The sequence below is a fragment of the Hordeum vulgare genome, chromosome 1H (genome assembly GCF_904849725.1).
Source record: "Hordeum vulgare subsp. vulgare chromosome 1H, MorexV3_pseudomolecules_assembly, whole genome shotgun sequence".
In the NCBI taxonomy this organism is placed as follows: domain Eukaryota; kingdom Viridiplantae; phylum Streptophyta; class Magnoliopsida; order Poales; family Poaceae; genus Hordeum; species Hordeum vulgare.
Genome location: NC_058518.1, coordinates 6,652,993 through 6,666,423, shown reverse-complemented (window position 1 = coordinate 6,666,423; position 13,431 = coordinate 6,652,993).

The window sequence follows — 13,431 nt, the reverse complement described above, 5'->3', positions numbered from 1 at the left end:
GTGGTTTGGGGGTTTTGGACATGGAGAAGTTCTCCCGGGCCCTGAGCCTTCGCTAGTTATGGTATGAGTGGAAGGCTCCTGAGAAGCCATGGATGGGCTCTGAAACCCCCAACGATGCCTCCAACCTTGCCCTCTTCAATGCGGCTATTCGTGTCACCATCGGAAACGGCGCCAAGGCCTCCTTCTGGTCGTCTTCATGGCTCCACGGCGCCCCGCCAAAAGACCTGGATCCCCTTATTTTCAAGGCTTCCAGGAGGAAGAATCGGACGGTCCAGGATGCTCTCGCTGATAACAACTGGATCTCGGACATTGCGGTGGATGCGTTCACGGTCGAAAACATGGAACAATACGTCTGCCTCTAGGAGCTCCTGTCGGATATCCAACTTCATCCTGACACTGTGGACTCCATTACCTGGTCCTTGACCCCTAATGGGAGCTACCCGGCCAGATCCGCCTACAAGTTCCAGTTCCATGCCTCTTTGCCCTGCCAGTTTGGGAACATCGTGTGGAAGACCTGGGCCCCTCCAAAGTGTCGTTTCTTCGGCTGGCTCGTTGTCCACAACCGCTTATGGACCGCTGATCGCTTGGCGAAACGCGGATGGTCACACCAACCTACCCTGAGACGGCACGACACATTCTTCTCGAGTGCGGCTTCTCTAGATGTATCTGGACGGCCGCGGCCTCTTGGCTGTCTTGTCTAGACCTCATCAGCAGCCTCGGGGAGGGTAGGCCTAAACTCGTGGAATATTGGTTGACCGTTTCGAAGTCCACCACCTCCTCCCCAAAAGGCTTACAGCTATCACGCTCATCACTTGGGAGATCGGGGAAGAGAGGAATGAATGAGTTTTCAACAATAAGTCCTCCCTGTCATCGGTTGTCATGCATAAGATTAGGGAAGTGGGGAAGGAGTCGATCCTCGCCGGTGCTAAAAATCTGGCGGAACTTTTAGGTTGATCCTATTTACCCCTTTGTCGGGGGCGGTGTTCGCCCCCTTCCTCTTCTCTTTTTTTTATGGCTCTTGCCATTCCTCGGTTTGCTTCTCCTATATCAATATAAGGCAAAAGCTTTTTTGTTCGTTTCAAAAAAAAAGTGTTGAAGCCTAACCTGACGAAAAAACAAATTGCTAACTGAGCTAACTGAAAATGTGACAGCCGACATCGCGGGCAAGAAGGAGATGCAGTTGGTGCCCTGCGTGCGTGCATGGGCAGACGGGCTGCACCGCTTCATCACGTTAGAAAGGCCGGGACGTCGCGACTACAACAAATTTGATGGTGGCAGACTGCTGCCGTGGTGAGGGAAGAGAGAATATGTGCATCTTACAGGCGGCGTTATGGCTCAATTTATCGTGCAGGCTTGAAGAAGGCGATGCGGCGGTGCTCCGAGACGCAGGGGGTGTTTGTTTCGAGGGACTTTTTTAATGTAGGGACTAAAAAAAATCCCAAAAACTCTCATGTGAAACAAACGGGAGGGACTTTTAGGGACTAGAAGAGGGTATTTGGGACTATTTGGAGAAGTCCCTATGGGAGGGTCTTTTTGGGACTTTTTAACACTTTTTCCAACAATGCCCCTACTTTTAGCATGTCATTTAATAACTACTACTACACTACTAAGGGTAACATGGTCTTTTTACATGTTATTTAATGACCTCTAGTCCCTATTTAATCCCTGGAAACAAACGGATAGGGACTAGGGACTTTTAAGTTGGGACTAAAAAAATACCGGGACTTCTGAAAAAAAGGGCCGCAGTGGTTTACTCGGGGTTGCCGGTGGCTGCGACACCGAGAAACAGCAGCCATGGTGAGTGCATTTTGTCGGTCCTGCTCGGGGTTCGGTACAAATCCGGACCGATCCGAGAGTTTGTTGGGCCTAATTCCTGAGCTCGGCCGGACCGATTTTTTTAGCGGTCCAGGACCATACGGTACAGTTCATAACGGGCTGTGAGCCGGGCCAAAAGCCCTCTCATCATGTCCAGGCTGAACTTTATGTATATGTGCCTCTGCTTTTTGATTTGACGAACAAAGTAATTTACATTTTCTTTGAGGGCTCATCCTAGTGTTGTGTGCTCATCCTCATCCTAGTGGGAAACAACGCCTAGTAACATAACATCCTGCAGCACCCCAAGTAACTTAACCGAACCTCGAGCCTCGTTACAAGGGCACATGCCTTCCTGCCAACTGAAGTTTATTACTACTCCAATAGTACTGCTCAGCAAGTTTTCAATTTATCATAGATCAGACAACCCACGGATAGAAGGACAGAGAGTGGTTCAAATAATTGAATAAATTATAATTAAAGGTAACCAAGTTAAAGCTGGCCATCACAGCGGGCAGAGAGCCGGCTCATCGATCCTAACAACATTTCGGCTTTTGACTCATCGGTCTGAACAAACGATGCGACTTTATGCTTGATCGACGCTCTGTGTGGCCAGATTAGCCGTTGATGGTTTTGAGTATTAGTGGTCTCAGCTCTATCGATCACAGCTTTTAGTGGGGGTGCACATGCGGGGAGCCACAGGAATCTATCACGTGTGAGGCTCTCCGCTGGTCCAAAATGTCTGTTGTTATTTTCAGAGGGTTATTACCATATGCAATAAAATGGTTTACTTATCGACTATCGTTGGAGCATTAACTTCACATCCTCAACCAACACATGCCCCAATACCCAAACACATGAGCACACATTGTCTGCGTCGGATCGGTTTGTGCCCCGGACCCGGTATGTGGCTCGGTCAGGGTCTCCGGCTAGATGTTAGGCTTAGGTGAGAGGTCTGGGTATTTGGTCCAGCTTGCATCCCTTCATCATATGAATAGGAGTAGCGACAGATGTTGCCAAGATGGCTGATTCAGACATATTGTTGTACTGCTTTGTAAGGTCCTCGAGAATAATCAATAAAATGGCCGCATGCATCTCCCAGATGCAGAGGCCCGGGGTCATCCTCCTTTTCTAAAAAAAAAGCTACCTTGGTTTTAGTTTCGAGGCGTTCTCACATGCATTTCGTCGATTTAGAGCAAGTACAATAAAGCTGAGTCAGCTGGCTATAAGGAATAAACGAATATATTTTACTACTAAGCAATGACTAAGACTACTCACAATGGAGAGTAACATAGAGTAATAACATAACATATGTTATTACTAAGTTACTACCTCCACAGTGGATAGTAACATAGGGGTAGTAACATTGAGCCTTTTATTTATTACCCTATAGACTCATCTAGCCTTGGTATCCGCTATGTTACTCCTACTATGAGTAACATGCTAAGTTACTTAATTTTTCTCTCTTCTCATTAATTAGTTGTCACATCATAGTTTTTACTTACGTGGCACCTATGTTACTACCTATGTTACTCTCATTGTGGGTAGTCTAACACTAGTAGAAAACAGGGCTATCGTTTGGCCCTTGCCAGCCCATTAGTCCCGGTTCTTCAAGAATCGGGACCAATGGGGGTATTAGACCCGGTTCGTGAGCCCAGGGGGTCGGCCGGGGCCTCGCGGGCATTGGTCCCGGTTCGTGTAGAACCATTTGTCCCGGTTCGAGCCACGAACCGGGACCAATGGTCCTCGCTGCTGGCCCACAACCATTGGTCCCGGTTCGTGGCATGAACCGGGACAGAAGGGGTGGCTTTAGTCCCGGTTCATGCCATGAACCGGGACAAATAACTTGCCTATATATACCCATCGACGCGGCAGCGCACTCCACAGTGCTTTGTTTTTTCAATCCGGCAAGGAGAGGGCATTTGGGTGCTCTAGTTCACCTCCTATGCACATGAGGTGTTCGATGAAATGCCCGAGCCACACTAGTTAAGCTTTCTCCTCTCGAAGCTCGACCTAGGAGCTCCATTTTTTTCGAGATTTGTCTAGATTTAGGGGTCCGTCACGCCCCGTCCCCCGTTTTAACCGCCGTTGATCGCCCGCGCCGATCTCGTCGCCGGCACCACCATGGTGAGCCTCTTGTTCTTATCTTCTTTATGATACTTGTCTGATTTTCTTACTTTAGATAGATATTTTTCTGATTTTCTTAATTTTGACACACATAATTATATGTAATGCACGCAGATGAAACGACAATGGATGTATGGTGATAGACACACCTCCGAGTACATTAAGGGCGTGCATATTTTTCTCGAAGTGGCTTAGGCAAACAAGAAGAATGGTTTTATGTGTTGTCCATGCAGTAAATGTGGGAATACAAAGTCTTACTCTGACCCGAAAATCCTTCACACCCACCTGCTTTACAAGGGTTTCATGCCACACTGTAATGTTTGGACGAGGCACAGAGAAATAGGGGTTATGATGGAAGACAACGAAGAAGAAGAGGACTATGACAACTATGTGCCCCCTGAATACAGTGATGCTGCAACGGGGGGAGCTGCTGAAGATCAAGAGGAATCAGACGATGTGCCCTATGATGCTGCAATGGGGGAAGCTGCTGAAGATCAAGAGAAACCAGACGATGTGCCCGATGATGATCTCTGCCGGGTCATTGTCGATGCAAGGACGCAATGCGAAAGTCAAAAGGAGAAGCTGAAGTTCGATCGCATGTTAGAGGATCACAAAAAAAAGTTTTACCCCAATTGTGAAGATGGCAACACAAAGTTGGGTACCATACTGGAATTGCTGCAGTGGAAGGCAGAGAATGATGTGCCTGACAAAGGATTTGAGAAGCTACTGAAAATATTGAAGAAGAAGCTTCCAAAGGATAATGAATTGCCCGACATTACGTACGCAACAAAGAAGGTCGTATGCCCTCTAGGATTGGAGGTGCAGAAGATACATGCCTGCCGTAATGACTGCATCCTCTACGGCGGTGCGTACGAGGATTTGAACGCATGCCCGGTATGCGGTGCATTGCGATATAAGATCAGACGAGATGACCCTGGTGATGTTGACAGCGAGCCCCGCAGGAAGAGAGTTCCTGCAAAGGTGATGTGGTATGCTCCTATAATACCACGGTTGAAACGACTGTTCAGAAACAAAGAGCATGCCAAGTTGATGCGATGGCACAGTGGGGACCGTAAGAAAGACGGGAAGTTGAGAGCACCCGCTGACGGGTCACAGTGGAGAAAAATCAAGAGAGAGTACTGGGCTGAGTTTGCACGTGACCCAAGGAACGTATGGTTTGGTTTAAGCGCGGATGGCATTAATCCTTTCGGGGAGCAGAGCAGCAATCACAACACCTGGCCCGTGACTCTATGTATGTATAACCTTCCTCCTTGGATGTGCATGAAGCGGAATTTCATTATGATGCCAGTTCTCATCCAAGGCCCTAAGCAACCCGGCAACGACATTGATGTGTACCTAAGGCCATTAGTTGAAGAACTTTTACAACTGTGGAATGGAAACGGTGTACGTGCGTGGGATGAGCACAAACAGGAGGAATTTAACCTGCACGCGTTGCTGTTTGTAACCATCAACGATTGGCCCGCTCTCAGCAACCTTTCAGGACAGACAAACAAGGGATACCACGCATGCACGCATTGTTTAGCTGACACCGAAAGTATATACCTGGGAAGCTGCAGGAAGAATGTGTACCTGCGCCATCGTCGATTTCTTCCGACCAACCATCAATGTCGAAAGAAAGGCAAGCATTTCAAAGGCGAGGCAGATCACCGGAAGAAGCCTGCCATGCATACCGGCGATCACGTACTTGCTATGGTCAATGATTTACATGTAATCTTTGGAAAGGGTCCCGATGGACTAGCTGTTCCGAGTGACGCTGGGGGACACGCACCCATGTGGAAGAAGAAATCTATATTTTGGGACCTACCCTAATGGAAAGACCTAGAGGTCCGCTCTTCGATAGACGTGATGCACGTGACGAAGAACCTTTGCGTCAACCTGCTAGGCTTCTTGGGCGTGTATGGGAAGACAAAAGATACAACTGAGGCATGGGAGGACCTGCAACGTTTGCACGAAAAAGACGGCATGCCTCCAAAGCAGTATGAAGGTCCTGCCAGCTACGCTCTTACCAAAGAACAGAAGGAAATCTTCTTTGAATGCCTGCTTAGTATGAAGGTCCCGACTAGCTTCTCGTCGAATATAAAGGGAATAATAGATATGGCAGAGAAAAAGTTTCAGAACCTAAAGTCTCATGACTGCCACGTGGTTATGACGCAACTGCTTCGGGTTGCGTTGAGGGGGCTTCTACCGGAAAACGTCCGATTAGCCATTGTGAAGCTATGTGCATTCCTCAATGCAATCTCTTAGAAGGTGATCGATCCAGAAATCATACCAAGGCTAAGGAGTGATGTGGTGCAATGTCTTGTCAGTTTCGAGCTGGTGTTCCCACCATCCTTCTTCAATATCATGACGCACATCCTAGTTCATCTAGTTGAAGAGATTGTCATTTTTGGCCCCGTATTTCTACACAATATGTACCCCTTTGAGAGGTTCATGGGAGTCCTAAAGAAATATGTCCATAACCGTGCTAGGCCAGAAGGAAGCATCTCCATGGGCCATCAAACAGAGGATGTCATTGGGTTTTGTGTTGACTTCATTCCTGACCTTAAGAAGATAGGTCTCCCTAAATCGCGGTATGAGGGGAGACTGACTGGAAAAGGCACGCTTGGAGGGGAGACAATAATATGCAGGGACGGATATTCTTGGTCTCAAGCACACTGCACAGTTCTAGAGAACTCTACCTTGGTGACCCCTTATGTCGATGAACACTAGAACAGTCTGCGCTCCAAACACCCGGAGCAGTGCGACGACTGGATTACATGTGAACACATCAGGACTTTCAGCAGTTGGTTGGAAACACGTCTCAGAGATGAAAACACTGTTTGTGATGAGCTATACTCGTTGTCCAGGGGACCATCTTCGACTGTTACGATTTGGAAAGGATATGAGATAAATGGGAATACATTTTACACGATCGCCCATGATCAAAAGAGCACCAACCGAAACAGCGGTGTCCGCTTTGATGCAGCCACCGAGAGGGGAAAGGACACATATTATGGTTACATAGTGGATGATGGGGTTATAGTCCCAGGGTAGGGTCATAGGTCTGCCCTATAGGTCCTACCCAAGGACTACCCTTCATAGAGGACAAGGCCCTTAGAGAGTTCCGACTGAACTAAGGACGCCCCCATCATCCAGTCGGCGACGATCCACTCGGAGCATATCTAACGTACCGACTGGAATCCACTCTGTAATGTCGTAACCTCCTAGGAGGGCAACAGTCATACGTTTTCATACACCATAACTAGCATTTAAGGCTTATGTTACCAGTAACGCCAGCGTTTACTCGCCACTACTCCACCCCTGTCCACCGGACCATTAAGAAGGGCAGCGCACTTTATATAAGCCGCCCTTCACCACTGGTACAGGGGTTGGCACTTGCTGTAATCCCTTTATTCACTCGACACAAAGCTCCCAAGAGCACTGAGACGTAGGGCTTTTACCTCCACCGTAGAGGGGCCTGAACTCATACATCCTCGCCGTAGCTAAGGCTCTGCCCATATACTTTCATACCCCGTACTTCTACTGTCGGACTTATACCCACGACAGTTGGCTCCCACCGTGGGGCAGGCGTCTAAGCGACTTCCGACGAGTTTGCGATTTCATCTTTTCGTCATGTCATCCGGCGGAGATCTGTGCATGGGTCATGAGATCCTCTTCAGTGCACTCTCCTTCATCACCGACGATTCGGCATGGCTTCAGGATGCGCCCTTCGACATCGAGACGCTTCCGAGTCGTGGGGCTACGCACTTCCGTGCCAGTTCGTGCGGCGTTCTTCTTATCTAGCCATCGACCCCGGTGTCGATCTTCGCCCCCGTCACGCGCCGCATCAAGAGATCCGGTCGTTCACGGCTCCAGCGTTGGGTGCGACGCGCCCTAGCGCGACAAAACATGTCCTCTCAAGTGGCGGTGCTCGAATCGGTTGTGGTCCCGCGGTCATCCCAGTGCTTGGAGTCAGTTCCAACTAAACTACCTTCCGAGTATCAGGGTCACGGGCCTGCAGCCAAAGTACTCATGGCCAGTTCCCACGAAACTCCCTCTGAGACTGGTCGGAACGAGCGTGAGATCGGAGAATCATCCGGTGCTTGTCGTCAGCACCCTCATTCTTCCAGTCAACGCACTCGCCAGAGCAACGTCGAGGTGTTCCGCACACCCGTCCTCAACTTGGCTGCAGCTGCCAGGATTGCTGATTCTCTCCAGCCAACTGATTCGGAGGCTGGTAGAGGAATCGAGCAGATCCGTGCCTTGTTACATACGGCGCAGCAGCAAAACTCGGCGGTCTCCCAGTCGCACAACAAGATCCACAACAGTTCCATTCAAGTGAACACACATCGGTCTGTTTTCAGTCCCGACTCTCACCAACGACGAAGAGGGGGCAGCCGTTCCAGGGACCCGGGTCGGAATCCGCTTTCCATTCGGTCTCATCCCGAAGATCGTCGCCGTTCGCATACTCCTCCGCGGAGTGGGCCTTATGGACCCCGGTATTACGTTGATCAAAGGCCTGATGCAGGAGGATATATCACTCAGAAGAAGGTTAATAGAAGCCAAGCCCACTGTCATGGTCACGATAGAGATCATCCGAGTGGAAGCAGGACCGTTGTTTCTGGTCCCAAGTGCTTTAGTCGGGCCATTCACTCGGCTGACATCCCTCCCAACTTTTGATTGGCGACGGGAATCAGCAAATTCACAGGAGAGTCCAAACCAGAAACTTGGTTAGACGACTACAGAGTGGCGGTCCAGATCAGTGGCGGAGATGACCATGTCGCCATGAAACATCTCCCACTAATGCTCGACGGTTCATCTCGAGCTTGGCTAAACCAGTTAGCTCCATCAAGCATTTACAGTTGGGCAGATCTGTCCCGAGTCTTCATCAGGACCTTTGAGGGTACGTGCAAACGCCATGCTGGTCTCATAGAGCTTCAACACTGTGTCCAGAAGCAAAACGAGCCCTTGCGCGATTTCATTCAGTGCTGGACAACCCTCTACCACACGGTGGAGAATGTTACAGAACACCAAGCAGTCCGCGCCTTCAAGGCAGGCGTTCGGTACAGAGATCTATACCTGAAGTTTGGTTGGACAGGCGACATCTCCATGAGCAAGATGATGGAGATAGCCGCGCGCTATGCAAATCGCGAAGAGGAGGACCGCATACGTAGCGGCAAGCATAAGTCAGTCGTCGACGGAGATGGGAACAGCAGTCGGAAGCAGAAACAGAAAGCTCAATACACTCTGCAAGCAGAGGCGACAGTCATTACAAACGCTAAGTTCAAAGGCAAGGGGAAAGCACAGTACACCCCTAGAAGAAACAGTGAGGAAATTCCATCCTAGATCAACCGTGTCCAATCCACACGAAGACGGATGAAGAAGGCAATGTCCTATTGCCGAAACATACCACTCGGCAGTGTCGCCTCCTGATCCAAGGATTCGATGAAGGACAACAGAGTGAGAAAGACACCGAGCAAGATGATGAGGACAAGGAGGATCCGTTCCCTCAAGTCCATGCAACGTTAATAATTTTTGCTGATGTAGAAAGAAAAAGTCGACTGAAGCTGGTCAACAGGGAGGTAAACATGGCAACCCCATCCACTCCCACGTTCCTCAAGTGGTCACAGACTGCAAATACTTTTGATCAGTCAGACCACCCAGCACACGTACCCCCCCAGGGAGGCAAGCTCTGGTCGTCGACCCGGTGGTGGAAGGAGTTAGGCTGCGCAAAGTCCTCATGAACGGTGGCAGCGGCTTGAATATCATGTACGCCGACACTCTCAAGGGAATGGGCATTCCGATGTCCAGACTTAGCGAGAGCAGTATGCAATTCCATGGAGTCGTCCCAGGAAGAAAGGCCAAATCACTCGGCCAAATTGCGTTGGATGTCGTTTTCGGCTCTGACAAGAACTTCTGCAAAGAGAAGTTAACATTCGAGGTGGTAGACTTCCAGAGTGCATACCATGCCATTCTGGGTCGTCCGGCATACGTACGTTTCATGGCCCGTCCATGTTACGTATATTTGAAGCTGAAGATGCCTGGTCCCAAAGGCGTGATTACTGTCACAGGAAATCGGCAGCGGGCCGAAGAGTGTCTACAGCATGGGTCGAGAATTGCAGACCATGAGATGGCTGTACTCGAGTTGGATGAGTACAAGAAGATTGCTGACCCCGCCGACCTTATGCGTTCAAAGAAGCCAGCTTTCGAGTCTGCATTCCAGTCGGCGGGAGACACGAAGAAAGCAAGCATCCACCCGACGGATGCCACCGCCGCCCCAACAAACATCTCCACCACCCTTGATCCAAAATAGGAAGCTGAGCTCATCCAATTCCTCCATGAGAACTGGGTCATTTTTGCATGGAAGCCTGCTAACATGCCAGGTGTACCTAGGGAGTTGGCCGAGAACCGACTGCATGTGGACCCTGCCACTCGGCCCGTCCGAGAACGCCTGCATTGGTCCGCCACGCACAAGAGGAAAGCAATCGGAGAGGAGGTGGCTAAACTTCTGGCAGCCAAATTCATTCGCGAGGTACACCACTCTGAGTGGCTCGCCAATGTTGTCATGATGCCCAAGAAGGACAAATCTCTCAATATGTGCATCAATTTCAAGCACCTTAATAAGGTCTGTCTGAAAGACCACTTCCCGCTCCCCCAGATTGATCAAATCGTTGATTTGACTGCGGGTTGCGAGCGCTTATCCTTCCTTGATGCCTATTCGGGCTATCATCAGATCCGTCTGTATGGTCCAGATGAATTAAAAACATCTTTCATCACCCCATTCGGGTGCTTCTATTACATCACTATGCCATTCGGTTTGAAGAATGCAGGAGCAACTTTTATGCGAATGATCCAAAAATGCCTCCTAGACCAGATCGGTCGAAATGTGGAGGCATATATGGACGATATCATAGTTAAGTCACGCAAAGGTTCTGACCTGATGACTGACTTGGCAGAAACATTCGCCAACCTACGTAGGTACGATATCAAGCTCAACCCAGCCAAGTGTTCATTCGGCGTTCCCAGCGGGAAGTTACACGGTTTCTTCGTTTCCGAACGAGGATCGATGTCAACCCCGAAAAGATCGGGACCATTGTTCGAATGGAGCGGCCGGTAAGAGTACATGACGTACAAAAGCTCACAGGTTGCCTCGCGGCTTTGAGCAGGTTTATCGCTCAACTCAGCGAGAAGGCGTTACCTCTGTACCGATTCATGAAGAAGTCAGATACCTTCGAGTGGACAGACGAAGCCCAAATCGCATTCGACGACCTCAAAGCCCTGCTTTCCACCCAGCCGGTTCTTACTGCCCCACTCAGTAAAGAACCCCTTCTTCTGTACATCGCGGCCACAAATCAAGTCGTCAGCACTGTTCTGACAGTCGAACGTGAAGAAGAAGGCAAAGCATACAAGGTTCAGCGGCCAGTATATTATGTTTCCGAAGTCCTGACTCCTTCCAAGCAGAGGTATCCCCATTATCAGAGGCTTATTTATGGGATCTACATGACTGCAAAGAAGGTGGCTCATTATTTCCAAGACCACTCGGTATCTGTCATATCTGATGCTCCGTTGTCGGAAATTCTCCACAATCGGGACGCATCAGGCCGAGTGGTAAAGTGGGCAATGGAGATGCTATACTGCGACATCAAGTTCGAAGCCAAGAAAGCTATAAAGTCTCAAGCTCTTGCTGCCTTCATAGCAGAATGGGTAGAACAACAGCAACCGACTCACATATACTCGGCTCATTGGACCATGTTCTTCGATGGGTCCAAGATGTTGAATGGCTCCGGCGCCGGCGTAGTGCTCATATCCCCGAAAGGTGATAAACTCAAGTATGTGTTGCAAATCCATTTTGATTCTTCCAACAACGAAGCAGAGTACGAAGCTCTCCTTTACGAGTTGCGCATGGCAATCACACTCGGCGTCCGTCGCCTGATGGTCTATGGCGACTCAGATCTAGTGGTTAATCAAGTAATGAAGGAGTGGGATGTAAGGAACCCCACCATGACTGCATACTGCAACGCAATAAGAAAGCTTGAAAAGAAGTTCGAAGGTCTGGAACTTCACCATGTTCCCCGACTGAAAAACCAAGCAGCAGATGAATTGGCAAAAGTTGGATCCATGCGGAGACCTGTCCTGAGTGATGTCTGCCTCGAGCACTTACACGTCCCCTCGGTAAACGAAGATCCTTTTACAAAGGAACCTGTGCAACCGAAGAGCACAACAGATCAGACCGAAGTCGAGGTTCCCACTGTCGTTGACCTGGTCATGGAGATTCTAGCTGTCATTCCCGAATGGACTGTGCCATTCATTGCGTACATCCTGAGGCAAGAGTTACCGGAAGACGAAGTCCAAGCTAGGCAGATCGTTCGCAGGTCGAAGTCCTTCACCGTCATTGATGACCAGTTATACAGGGAAAGTGTTTCAGGCGTCCTTCAGCGGTGTATCTCTCCTGAGGAGGGGCAGTTAATTTTGGAAGAAATTCACTCGGGAACCTGCGACCATCATGCCTCCTCAAGGGCAATCATCGCCAAAGCATTCAGAGCTGGTTTCTTCTGGTTGCAGGCGAATGAAATGGCAAAAGATATAGTTGACCGTTGCGAAGGTTGTCAGTTCTATTCAAACAAGTCCCACAAGCCAACGTTCGCGCTGAAGATAATTCCCCTTTCTTGGCCATTCGTCGTGTGGGGATTATATACAGTCAGACCATTCAGAACAGGCCAAGGAGGATTCACCCATCTGCTGGTAGCAGTCGACAAATTTACCAAGTGGATTGAAGCCAAGCCAATCAAGAAGCTTGATGCCCTTACTGCCATCAAATTTATCAGAGACATCATCGCCAGATACGGGGTTACACACAGAATAATCATCGACAATGGCACAAACTTTGACTCGGATAGGTTCAAAGGTTTTTGCGCAGGCCAAGGTATCCGAGTGGATTTTGCATCCGTTGCGCACCCCCAAACAAATGGACAAGCGGAGCGGGCGAATGGACTCATTCTTCAAGGGTTGAAGCCTCGACTCCTGTGGGAAGTTGGACATGCCGCCGGCGCATGGGTCACCGAGCTGACTTCGGTGCTGTGGGGCCTCCGAACAACTCTGAATAGGTCGACAGGGCGATCCCCGTTTTTCCTCGTTTATGGGGCAGAGGCAGTCCTTCCGAGTGACTTGCTCCACAACTCTCTACGAGTCGAACTCTTCTCCGAAGCCGAAGCAGAGCAAGCCAGGCAAGACGGAGTAGACCTTTTAGAAGAGGAGCGCGAGATGGCATTGATCCGTTCAACAATTTATCAGCAAGATCTGCGGCGATTTCATGCGCGGCACGTCAGGAGCCGCACGTTCCAAGCAGGCGACCTGGTGCTCTGAGTGAATCAACAGAGACCACACAAGTTGGCTCCCGCCTCGGAAGGACCGTTCATCATTTCTAAGGTGTTGAACAACGGAGCATATCGACTCTACAACCTCGACAGGGAGACGGACGAGCCGCGAGCATGG